Genomic DNA, 13146 nt, shown 5'->3' on the forward strand with positions numbered 1-13146 from the left:
CAAGTCAGGAATTCTCACTCAATTTGATGCAGGGTTATTAGCAGGGTGGATTAAGAGAAGACTTCTCACACCACATCACAACAAATTCATACACTATGCAGTACCACACAGGAAAATTAATTCTGCTCTGTATTTACACAAGTACTTGCTTAACTGCTCTTCTGATACATTGTATTGATCGTCAGAATGTGTGGGTTGAGTTGACCTTTGGCAACATGGGATACCATTTTTAAGCTACTGTAGCTGTTGTAAGGATAGACTTAGTTTATTTTTAGGCATAATTCAATGCAAAATGAATGGTATTCTGCTAACCCGGGCATTTAAACCATTTCTTTCTGGCTATAGTCTAAATATATTTGCTCTACGAAACAGCATCAGAGATGAAATTCAGACAATAGGAATTTATCAGTGATTTCAGTTGTGAAGATTACACTCGAGGCAATACGAAATAAAAAGTGTAAAAAGAGAAGACATAAGTCTATACGGAAGGGAAACAGACACCAGATGCATTTGCAGCTTCTTCCAACCTCATACTAAAGTCTCTCAGCTGAACACCCACCCCTCTAAATAATGCAGTTCAATACTAGCAATAGTGCTTGCTTTCTTAGTTTACCAGTTTCTACCATGCTCTCCCTTGTTGAGAAGTATGGATTTTATACATACTTTTTTTAGGCTAGAGTGCTGTGATATGCTTTTCCATAATAAAATATGCTTCTTTCCTCTTTTCCCTTTACAGAGTTTCTAATAGTTCATCCTACAGACCCTGAAGGAATTCAGATTTAAAGAAACGCTTTGCTGTGTACCACTGCCATCTGCTGCTAATCTCTCCCTGTGGATACAGAAGGTCTTATTTCACCATATATTTAATCCACTAAAGATCTTCAGCTGAATTTGCACAGCCAGTTCAATGTTCCTTTTATAATACTTATCAAACAACTCATTCCCATCCTGTTATAGATCTTCCCATTGCACATCTTGGTGCATTTATTGAGGTAATGGCTTCAGTTTCAGCGAGAAAATTGTTTTCTTCCAGTCAGTGGGAAAGGTTTGTGCTTGCAGTCATCTCATACAGAACCAGATTGTTCCAGAGAGGAAGTGTCCATCTTAGAGACTCCAACAGTTTACACATTTGCCATCTGTACTCAAAGTTCTTCAGTAAGAACATGTTATTTCTAGAGGCCCACTTCTGCAGCACTTCTGACACCCACTCCTTCACACCATTTCTAAGGAGTACATCATGCCAGAATGCAGAATTACTGCATAGTTATTTTAATTTATATGGTACCCTGACTTGAGTTTCTAAATACATGTAACCAGGATGTATCAAGATCTGCTGCATAAATACTGTCAAGAAGCAAAAACAGTTCTACATGAAACAGAACAAAGAAGAGTATGATAAAGAGGGAAAGAAAATATTGGACCCTGAGTCTCACTGATTTATAACTGTATGGCTAATTGAAGCTACAAAACAAACCAATGGGACAAGACTTGAGCTGCAGGAAAACGTATACTCTCCCTTACACCTTGTCTTTTGAAAAAGATGGAGCCGTATCTTTCATCTGCAACATTTGGAGAAAAGAATAGCTCCCATTAATATTTGACATGATCCTTCATGCATTTTTAAAGCATCTCAGAACACTGGAGCTTTCAGGACAGATATCACCACTGTTCTGGAATGAAAAGAAACTTTATTGTCAGAATAAAATGAGATAAAAAGGAACCAAGTCTTAGGCCTCAGTTTCACGTTCCTCACAATCAGAAGACAGTCACCTTAACTTCTAAGCACAGCACTATACCATTGTTTAGGTGGACAGTTCTCAGCCTGCTGGCTCACATTCCCCCTCTGTCTGCAACAGTCCAGTTCCTCACTCCCTACACACAGGCGTATGTGTAACATGGAAAAAGCCATCGCTGGCTAGGGAAATCAGTGAGGCGTGCTGTACCTACACAGGCTCCCTGGGCACAGTGCCATGGATTTTTTGGCCACTTTGCAGAATTCTCATCTGCCTGTTGAATCTATTTTTTGCGTTATTTAGTTTTCAACAGTTCTTGGAGGGTATAAGGGAGCACTACGACACAGAAGTAAAAAATAGCCTTTCTGTGTTTTAATAGTGAAATCAGCTACAACACATTAACAAATACAGAATCTTATCATGCACTAAGAGTTATCCCAGAAGTCCTCACAAGAGATAGCACTTGTTTCAATTTTGTAATATCAGAAAGTCACAAAATAAATGTCATCATAAAAGAAGAGATTTCACTTTTCAATCAGACTTCCAAATTCTCAGAAGGGATGCAGTGTATGTCAGGGCATTCAACACAAAACCTGTAGCATCTAAACAGTAAACATGTTTAACTTTCCTGCACATCCTGAGCCTCCTCCATTCTGCTTGTGCTCCACTTCACTCCAGTGAAGAGCAAATACACCTTGTTGTTGCCCAATTGACTTTTTCTCTCTGTCCCTTCCCTGAAGGAAACTTATTCCTTGCTTTGATAACAAAAGGTTCCACTAGGTAGCTGGAACAACCTCTGCATTAGCCCCCACTGACATTATCTGGGGCTCTAGTTGTTGAAGGCTTCATGGAGAATGTACCTCTCCATCCCCTTTTACTTCTTGTCTTTTTCACCCTCCCAGAGAGTCCCTGATGACATCACATTAACTTTCACTGTGAGCATCTCACACTGACCAGTGCAGGATGCAGGACAGTAGGCAGGATGAATGAGTGGCATTCTCCAATACTGAATTCCTGAATTCATTTGAACGGTGGACTTAGCTGGATTATTTACAGAACTTTACACCCAGAACTACGGAAGAACAGTTTGCATACAGATAACATGTATATGTTGTCTTTAACTTAGGCTAATTAGACAACTAATGCTAAAAAATGTACCTTTACCTCTTGTCCAACAACCAGAAAACTAATGGAAAATTATTTCCATTTCTTGAGGGTAACTACAGTCCTCTCTACTAACTAAATTTTCTGGCCTTCTATTAAGTCCTCTTTAGAACAAGTAAATCTTGTTGGATGAAGTGTTGTTATATAAACAACCGGAACTTCCAAAAACACATTAATAACCAGCCACAGGACTATTCAAAACATTCACTTTGTATGTGAACTTATAGTATTTGCTACACAAGCATGGCAATAAAAAAAGTAGATACTTCTGAAGGGGCATACTGTTGTTCAGTACAGCTCCATTTACTTTTTCTTTTCCTGAGGACACCAAAAATAGGTATTGTTTAAATGACATCTACATTATCTGCAGCCACAAGAGGAAAAAGTTCTAGGAAAGGTAAGAATAAGTGTAGAAAATGAGTGAACATAAGGTCTGGGCATCTTAAAGATCTCCAGTTACCCGAAAATCTTTTTACCCTCAGTTATTTGTTTATTCAGACTCTGAGGCTGGGCAGTAAAGCAGAGCATACAGAAATAGTGAGACTATTCAATTAACAACCACATCAATTATGGACACCTGTATAATGGCATACAGCTTTATGAAAGAATAACAATAACTCTTCATGGTCATTTGGCCAATGCTAGGAGCAGAGACCATTTCCAGCTGGAATGTAGATTGAGCTGTAATTGAAACATGCTTCGGTGATGGAAAGAAGCTCCAGAGCAGTCCTGTGAGAGGCAGCTTGTGGTCACCATGTCAGTTACCATGGTCAGTCTCAGCAAGCGGAGTCTAACTTTTTGGATTTGTCAACTGTTCAAAAACATTGTGGGGATTTCTGGCATTGTCAACTCAAAAAAAAAAAGAGACATCTATCTTGATGGCTCAGCCCAAAGACATGAGATGAAGGGGGGAATAATAAGTATGTTAATTTATTTGACTGTGGTAGAAGTTGGAAAGCAAAAGTGCAAAGAATTTAAGATAATTTTGTAGAGGTATCATATCCAGGAAGAATGTCCCCACTGGAAAAGAGAAAGATCCGTATATACTGGTATCTAATATACTTTGCTGAAGAAGTATCCAAGACAGATATTTCCATCAAAAATCACAGCAGTGCACAAGTCACAGGACTGAAACACTAGCCCACAGGAGACTTCACTACCCAGGTCAAGTCACCCTGAAAACTAGATCCTTCCAATGGAGAGCGTTCTAATTAGTTTCACCAGAACACTAAGTACAGTAGGGTAGAAGGAACTCATTGCTCGCTCTCTGAAGATTACTGGCTTGAGATTGCTACCAGGTGAACCTTGACTGACCATATGCAGAATTTTGGTTCCAGTAGAAAACCTCACATCATCAGGGTTGAGATCTGAAAATGAGGTGATCCTGACTGAGAACCGAGCTGAGAACTTGGGTTGCTTTTATGATAATGAACAGAATCTCTCCAGCCAGTATGAAAGAGCTCTGTTCTTGTGGCAAGACCATTCATCAACCACACTGCCTGGTTCAGCTGAAGATCTGACGTTACATTTTGAGATAGGGATCCAGACAGTACAGAAATGTGCATACAAGGTCACAAAAGGTCATGAGCCCATAACCCTTAAAAAAAAAAAAATAGTGGGGGAAATTTCCCACCTACTTGAAAGAACTTCCTAGAACTATTTTGGCTTGTTATAGAAAGCTGTCAGCTCCTGCTTTGCAGAAACTCTAGGGTAGATTTTGGGGCCCAACTTTGGGGCTTCCAATTCTTACTCTTGAGCTTCAAGTTAAAGCTGGCTACGACCTTCTTCAGAAGAAAATCCTGAGGCTTTTACTGTTAGATATACCAAGCACGTGTTTTAAAGTCCAGAAAATGGTTATCAACAAAGATACCTGCTGTGACGATGAGTTGAAGGAACTCACTGGCCAGGAAGCAGACAGGGATGAAGTAACACTTCTGGCAATGCCTGGTCAGAATTCAAATCACAAGGAAATAGGGGAATACAAAAAAAGATCAAGCTTGAAAAGACAGATAATTATAATCTAGAGCATATGAACAGATGGCTACACTATCAATCAATGAATAAATAATAGTGCAATCTGACTTGATGGGATGATTGGATGAACTCAGATGACACCAGGCACACTCCACCTTATATAACTAAGTACCAGCCATGAAGCAGAGCAGGATGTGAGCACATTCATGCCCTACAAAACTGAAAATACAAAAGTAGCAGGTCTCAGATGACTGGATGTATGCACATCTATTGTGTTGATGAAATTACATGTATGTTATCACCTAGAGATAGAACCACTAGGTGCAGAATGGATCTGCAACTGGACTGGCCCTTAGGAAGAGGAAATCAAACCAAAACAAGAAACACAGATGAATAAAAAGGGCAACTGACGTTGTGCCAGCTTCTCTGAATGGAAAGAAACACGTTGCCACCATTGATGTTATTATTCATATTCTTGTACAGTCCTGGCAAGTGAGTTTAGTAACGTGTCATCCACTTTGCTCCTTCCACTTCATGCTTCATCATTTATTTTCATTTCCACTACTGAAGTACAGCAGTTGTTAGCTATACAGTATTTCAGATGCCACTGCAAATTCAATTACAGTTTTATTTTGTCATTTGATATGTCAATGGAATAGAAACAATCAAGAAGATTGACACTGATCATAACTTGAATTGTCATGCCCAAACCTTGACAGAGGCATGTGTTAGAAAAGGTGCCAATCAATCAAGACTCCTAACTCTCCAAACTACCTTGGAATGTGCATCAAAATGGTGGATTCTTCATTGCATGTAAGTAAAACAATATACTATGCTTTGCTAAACAGAATTTCCTGGACAGAAGAATTACTTTTTAAGACTCACATAAATTTAGAAGTGAACATTTGTGGCTATTCTTTTAGTTAAAAAGTTGCATACAAAATCCCAGAAACTTTATTATTTTTAATCATAATGTTATGTTTTCTTTCAGCATATATTTTATACTGGTGTCCTTCCCTTTATTACATTATTTAGTTACACTAGTATTTTATTTTCTATCTATTTGCACTGCAATAGTGCAGTGTGCCTGCTATTTTCAGCAACATGATAGTATCTGTAGCATCAAGGTTGCTCACTTTGTTTGAACACGCCCTAGCAACACATACACATTATGAGATGAAATAAAAATAAAGACGTAAATTAACCTAGTTTCTGCACAGTGGCAATAAATCCTTCATTACTCTAACATGCCAACATAGATAGCTATGTCTCAGAGCAAATAAGGACAGCAATAATCTTGTGTCTTAATGGACACAAGGGAAGCACTTCAAAATCATTCAATAGCTTGTTCTCCTATTCTACAAATAAATGCTGTTTTCCAGGATCATAATGGCAACAGTCAAAAGTCAGTATCTCCACATACTGTTAAAATTCTTGCCAATAGCTTGCAAGCCATCAAAAATGTTTTAATGCCAATAAGTAAACATCTATTCTTATTACAAAAATGAATAAAGAAGAAAGCAGACAGAGCATAACCTACAGGTACCAGGTATCTGCCACAAGATAACATCCAGTGATGGGTTTACTAAAGTGTAACGTGTGTGCTACATTACTTCATCCAACACTGTACAGTATATTAGACCACTATGCTTTAGATTTACAGAGAAAGACCAAACCAGCATTTCCAAGGTCAAAATGAAAAGTTAAGCAAGTATTCATTTGGGGCAGTTGAACACTTGTATCCCAAACTACACCAACTAGATTGTGTCCACTCCCTGTACAGCAGGGAAGGAAAGAACAGGTGTTTCTCAGCAAGAAGGTCAAGAAGGACCCAGATTCAAAGAATGACTGTAGCAGACACAGGTTCCTGTGTCCAAAATTATGATTCAAAAATTCTGCTTAACTATGAAAATAACAAAAACTTGTTAAGACCCTCCCTGTTCAGCCTAAGAGATCCATAGACTATGTCAGTTTTCAGGAAAGAGAGATTATGCATCTATGGCTGATGTTGTCTGAAACACATAATCCACGCACATATTCAGAATACAGGTCTTACCACAAGCAGAGATGTTTCTGCCTTCAGGATAACATTAACAGCCATGTTCTGGCTCTGCTGACCTTTTGCTATATGAAGAACGTACAAAATAAAATATTCCCACCTTAATTTTTGTTCACCTGCAAAATGGTGCCCAGGCCATAAGACAACAGGGCATTGAGGGAAAAGATGGAGAAAATGAATCAAAATGAGGTAAAATGAACACACAAAGTTTAACTGCTAGGAAATAAGCTCACTGTCTTTCACTGATAAGCCACATTAAGATGGCTCTATACTGTTCCACACATTCAGAGCTCCTGAGCTGGGACCTTTTGTCTCTCATGCAAGCAGCACTTTGAGAGCCACCCAACATTGTCTCAATATGTCTTTAATGGCAGCAGGAAGCACTGAGGCTGTGAAATGAGTGTTAAGTGGTTGGCTCTGTAAATATAAGGAATGGGGGTATTTCAGAACAGGATTAGTGAATGAGGTCATCAAAGCACATGGATAAAGGAGATATGGTTGAAATAGCCTAACCTGAATTTTCTAAAAGGCTTTTGAAAAATCCTGCAGGAAAGGCTCCTATGGAAACCCCAGTCACAGTCTTTATGTTGATAAATAACTGGTTAAAAGACAGGGAACAGAAGGTAAGTAGGTTAGCCAGACGGCTCTTGCAGTGGAGGGAGGTCATTAGCAGAGTTCCACAGGGATTTGTGCAGGGGATGCAGTCATTCATCATATTCCTAAGCAACCAGGTAAAATGGGTGATCAGTGAGGTCAGAAAGCTTTATAATGATATTAAGTTATGCACAGTAATAAGGATGATGACTTGCTGACTGTGAAGAATTGAGAAAGGTGCTTAGAGAATTAAGTCTCTAGGCAATAAAATAGCAGATGAAGATCTTTGTAGATGAATGCAAAGTGATGCATAGCAGGCAAAACAATTCTAGCATCATTTATGAAACAATTGGCCCTCAGCTGACCAATGTATCTCATGAGCAAGATCTTGAGGTTATGGTAATATAGTACCATAAAAATATGCTCTTTGTGCCCCATATTGTCAATACCTCCCCTCCACAAATGTTAGAAACTATTAGGAAAGGAATAGAAAATAAGGGAAAATCATTATTTAATGGTTGGACTCAATGATCTTAAAGATCTTTTCCAACCTAAATGATTCCATGATTATATCACTGTAAAACTCATCACTCATTCACACCTTGAACACTGTGGGCAGTTGTGATCTCCCTATCAAGAACACAGAGAAACTGTAGGAAATGGCAATAAAGATAATCAAATACACGGAACAGCTTGTGTATGAGAAACAACTTACTAGGCTAGAGACATCAGCCTGAAGAAGGGATACGTTAGAGTAACTATGATATATGTCTACAAAATCATAAACATTAGGGAGAAAGCATAAAGGGATGAAACCTTTTTTGACTCTATACAGTAACCTCTGGGACTTGTTGCCAAATAAGTCTGTGGATGCTAAAAGAAGGAGTTGGGCTAAAGATGAGATCAGGCAAGAACAGGGAAGATACATTCATCAAGAGTTATTATAAACATAAAACTGCCTGCAGTTGGTGGAAGTATTAGAGGACACTACCATGTGACTGACTTGTGCTTACTCTTCTAGTAGGTTTCTCCTCATAATCACAGCTTGAGACAGGATACTAGGCTGGATGGAGTTGTGGTCTGACCAGGTCCAACTGTTACAGACGTAGCCTAGGCTCTAACATGGTGCGCATGATAGAAAGAAGTTTAGGAGTCTACAAATTTGCTGTGTGCTTCATGGCAGTAACCATTCACTTCAGTCTATCAGCTACTGATGTTAATAGCATCAAGAACCACATGGATAGGCTTCAGCTTTCTGAAGTGTTCTTTATGAACCAGCTGCTACAGGCCCCCCTGCTAGCTACACTATGACCAGCCATGTAAGATGTTGGTCTCATAAAATGGGAAAATACAGAAACCTCCTTCACAAAGGGTGAAGATTAAAAATGCCTAATAGAGAAATGTGAATGAAAAGAATATAACAAAATCTATTTCCTTCATAATTAGCAAAGCCAGTACACATAATGTTGTGAGATTTGTCTTCTGGAAAACCCGGACCATTTGGGCAGATATGTACATTTCCTAGAGCTTTTTCAGCTAGCACTAAAAATCTCAGAGAAGAGAAAATCTTTCCCACAGAAGAACAAATAAGCTTTATCAAGGGGAGCAGTATTCAACTACAAGTTACATGCCATGATACGTAGACATGATCACCTAATGATGTGACTCTTTTGCCTGAGAAACTTCACAGAAGCTCAGGCAACTTGTGTGTATAGGGGTCATTATCCAGTTCCACTAATGAGGAAAGGTAGGTGTGAATTCATCAGTCAGTAATAACCTTTTGAAATCCCAATACTATGTCCTGACAAGAAGTCTTGGATAAAAGGTCTCTACCTTCCTATCCATCCTTCCAAGTGGATAGGACCTCTCTATGTCAGTCCTGGATAATGGGTCAGTGGAACAAGTGGTGACCCTTCCATCCAGACTACACAGGAAGTACTACTTCCTAACTTCCTACTAATTCCTCTGCTAAGGTGGTGAAAGACAGAAATGGTACTGGGAGTCTTCATGGTCCCAAGTGAGGGAAGAGTCAAACTGAAGTCAGGTGAAGGCACAAAGAACAGCCAGGAATTGTGACAATGATTCAGCTTACATTCTAAGACATTGTGCCAAGCACTGTGCTGAAACAAGTCTTGGCTTCTGCTTGTTAAAAAGAACATTCTGGTACAGATTTGGTAAATACTAGTTTGATGAATAATAAACTAAACCATCCCTTGAGTTTATCATTGTTTCTGATGATATAAGCCAGCAGTCTGCCATACTCGGTGATCTCTCAAAAATTCTCAGTTCCCTCTAGCAATTAACAAGGGAAAAGAGAATCTCAATTAAATTACCTTTCAGAAGGAAGGTAAATGGCAATAGGATCCCTTGTCAAGAGGATCAGCCTCCGATACATTCATAGAGATCAGTGCCAGGCCCTGGATGAAGTTGGCTGCTTCAGCTTCTGATAATCCCAGCAAGCAAGGTCTAAGGAAGATGTAACAAACTTCTACTGCTCCGACTCTTTCACACATATGTGGGACTTGTAGGCAGGGATGTGTCTTTAATGTAAATGTCAATGGCAGTTGGTAAGCAAATCACTGTGGTATGCATACCATTCAGAGTGCAGGGCCAGTATGTAATCTTTGAAGAGTCCAAAAAGCCATCACCCAAAGTGGAGAACAACAGTTTTGACAGTCCAAAAGCCAACAAGGCCAAGAAAAGCAGGCTGTTCCACCTCTCTACGAGGCTGTAAAGAACAGAAGCAGCTCTGGTTGTTCTCCGCCCTCTGTGTCAATGTTCAGCGCCACCCACTCCTGTAGGCATACCATGAACATGCCTTACCACACACGCTCAGGACTGTGTCCCTCACCAACCCAGCTGCAGCAGGTTGCTCATTTTTACAGAGAGGGTCAGGAGACCACCTGACTCTCATCAACAGAGATTCTGCCCTGGAATTGGCTCCTTCCTCAGCCTGCTAACACTCTCCCAGAAGACAGCCGTAATTGCTAGTTTATAGGCTTGCCTGGGTGGAATCCAACCTTTTTTTCAAAGCTATCCTACTGTGCCAAATCCTGTGGTGTCTGCCTCAAAAGCACTCTCCATGAGAACAGAATGCACATTTTATGATAGCAGGAGAGCATGTCAAAGCAGGTGCAGAATATACTTCCCTCACTTCAAAGAGGAAAAAGTGCAGAGAGAGTTACTGTATTGAACCCATTCCCCTCTTCACAGACTTATTTAGAACATCTAACACTTACTACAGATCTCAGCAAAGATGATCATTAGTAGCAGAAGTTCCGTCCAAAGGTACAAAGGGAGAAGCTCCTGTGTGCCCAGAGCACTGTGGGCCCATACACACAGTGGAAAGAATGTTGCTGATTTTATTAGGAATTGACTCAGACCCTGGCAGCAGCAAGTGAGCTAGGAAGTGTTTAGGGGGAAAGTTCACTTCTGCCTTTTAAATCCAAAACAGCAATCCAAAACATATTTTCCTGATTTCAATCACTTTCCTGATTTAATAAGCCTCTCCTCACTGTACTAGGGCAATATCATTGTTTATTTATTAGTCATTTTTAAAAATGGAATCCTATCTGTTCTGCTTTATTCCTGCTTATTTCCAAAGTTTCCCATTAAATAGGGAAAAAGATCTTAATTCCAATACGGTTCAAATAATACACTGAAGTGAAGGCTACATATTTTTCATCTTCTTCTTTGCAGTCTAAGAATAGGTGGCTTCTTTACAGAACCTTCTTAAACATTAGAACACATAAGCACTGCTGTGAATGGGAAGATGTGCAAAGATTCCTTTAGAGGCCTGTTTTTTTCTTTCTTGTTTCCAAACAGTATTGGAGAACTTCATAGAATATAATAATCCCACTCATGTCACTTTGATATCAATTCCATACTGGGGTTGACATGCAGAATTTCAAGCAAATTCAAATATTATAAACAACTTGATAATTTCTGTTCACACAGAATATTATTGCTGAAGTTAGGCTGTGCAGTAGGTTTGGGTACATGCACATGCACACTCCCCTCTGTTACTAATACCACTGTACCTGATACTGTAGCTTTTTTTGATGTTCCTAGGCTTAGCTGCCCTTAAACACTGTAATTTCCATTGACCGATTCATACACTTTACCTACAGATTTGCACTGCAGAAGCAATCTCACTATTCTCTTCTGCTCTGAAGATCTAAACACCAATCACCACATCTCTTAACCCTCCTTGTGCAATCAAAGCATGTCCTAAAACACATCGACCCTCCAATTCCATGCTCTCTGCTCTTCCTGAAAGCTAACAGAACCAGCTTAGTTTACAAGCAGCCTCCCCTTTCCGAACTGTCTCTGCAGTCTCTCCCATTCTTCAGTGATAACTCCATCCACTGCTAGAACCTGCTGTGGCACAATCCAGTTGTGCCTCCACTGCTGAACAGACCCGAGAGGGCTCTGAGTACACAGAAAAGGATCAAGATTCTCATGCCTCTTGAATCCAGCTGTCTCCATGCTTTATATAGTGCTGCATGTAACGGGTTTTTTTTCAGGGAAATGAGAAAAGAGGGACTGAAAAAATTGAACGTTACCTAATGTAGCGCAACTTGTATGTAATCTATCGCTGGAGCTCTAAGTCACGTATGTACAATGAGCATGACCTCTCTCAATTCAGCTTAGCTTATGCATCATCTTTCCTTCCATAGTGGGATAAAGCTGTGGAAGCCCATTTATAAAAAAGGTCATGCTAAACGTATTGAGAAGTAGCTAAGAATTTTATTACTGATTCACAAGAAAACCACATTAATTGTCAACATCAGTAAATGCACCAAGTCTGCAATGTCCTTACTGTAATGTATTTACAGATGATTTGCTCCATACTTGCTTTTCATGGCCAGTATTTCACAGAGCGTAATTCACCTTGGGCAAACCACTGACACATACTGAACAATATGCTGAAAAAATCCTTCATATTTTTTTTTCCCTTCTGTCAGTTGTACAGTATGTTCCAAATATGTGGATAGAAGACAAATTGACAGAAACTCAAGATTACCCTTCTAAGACTATTCATACAGTTTTATAGACTATAGTCTTAGCATCTTACAGTCATTCCTGCTTGAAACTATTCATATAGTGTTTTTTCCTAACACGTACCACAGTCCTAAAATTAATCCACCCTGGCTTGTTTCTTTGCTTATGTCAAAGATTGTTGCAGTCACTGACTACATAGAGTGCTGAGATCTTTTCCATCCATGTTTATGTGATATGCGATAAACATTCACCATCAAGCAATGTTCCCTGTGTTAATGAATTCCCCTGAAATTATATTGATTCTTTTGAGTAAACAAACAGGTATCAATAAATCCTTAGGAAAAAAAAATAGACTAATTAAAACCAATGCTGCAAGCTTAGAAATCATTGACTTCTTTCCTCAATCTAAATGAATGTTGCAGTCATAATTGCTAAAATTCTTACCAGCACAAATCATAAAAACCTAATTTTACTTTAAAAAAAGAAATTATTTTTTATCACTTTGTGTTTAAGAAATACTTTTCCTGAACAACAGAAATGTGTACATGCTTCATTTTGTTCCTTGTTAGTTGTCGTTTTCCAGATCTCTCTCACTAAGCTGATCTTTGGGTTGCCCAT

The 13146-nt window shown here is 39.2% G+C and overlaps 1 protein-coding gene across 2 annotated transcripts in view; it reads right to left on the reverse strand.

Annotated features, from left to right (window-relative positions):
- TMEM117 (transmembrane protein 117) overlaps positions 1 to 13146 on the reverse strand; it is a 235168-nt gene that overhangs the window by 111225 nt on the left and 110797 nt on the right. The window lies entirely within an intron of this gene.

The sequence above is a fragment of the Falco biarmicus genome, chromosome 5, assembly GCF_023638135.1.
Source record: "Falco biarmicus isolate bFalBia1 chromosome 5, bFalBia1.pri, whole genome shotgun sequence".
Taxonomy (NCBI): domain Eukaryota; kingdom Metazoa; phylum Chordata; class Aves; order Falconiformes; family Falconidae; genus Falco; species Falco biarmicus.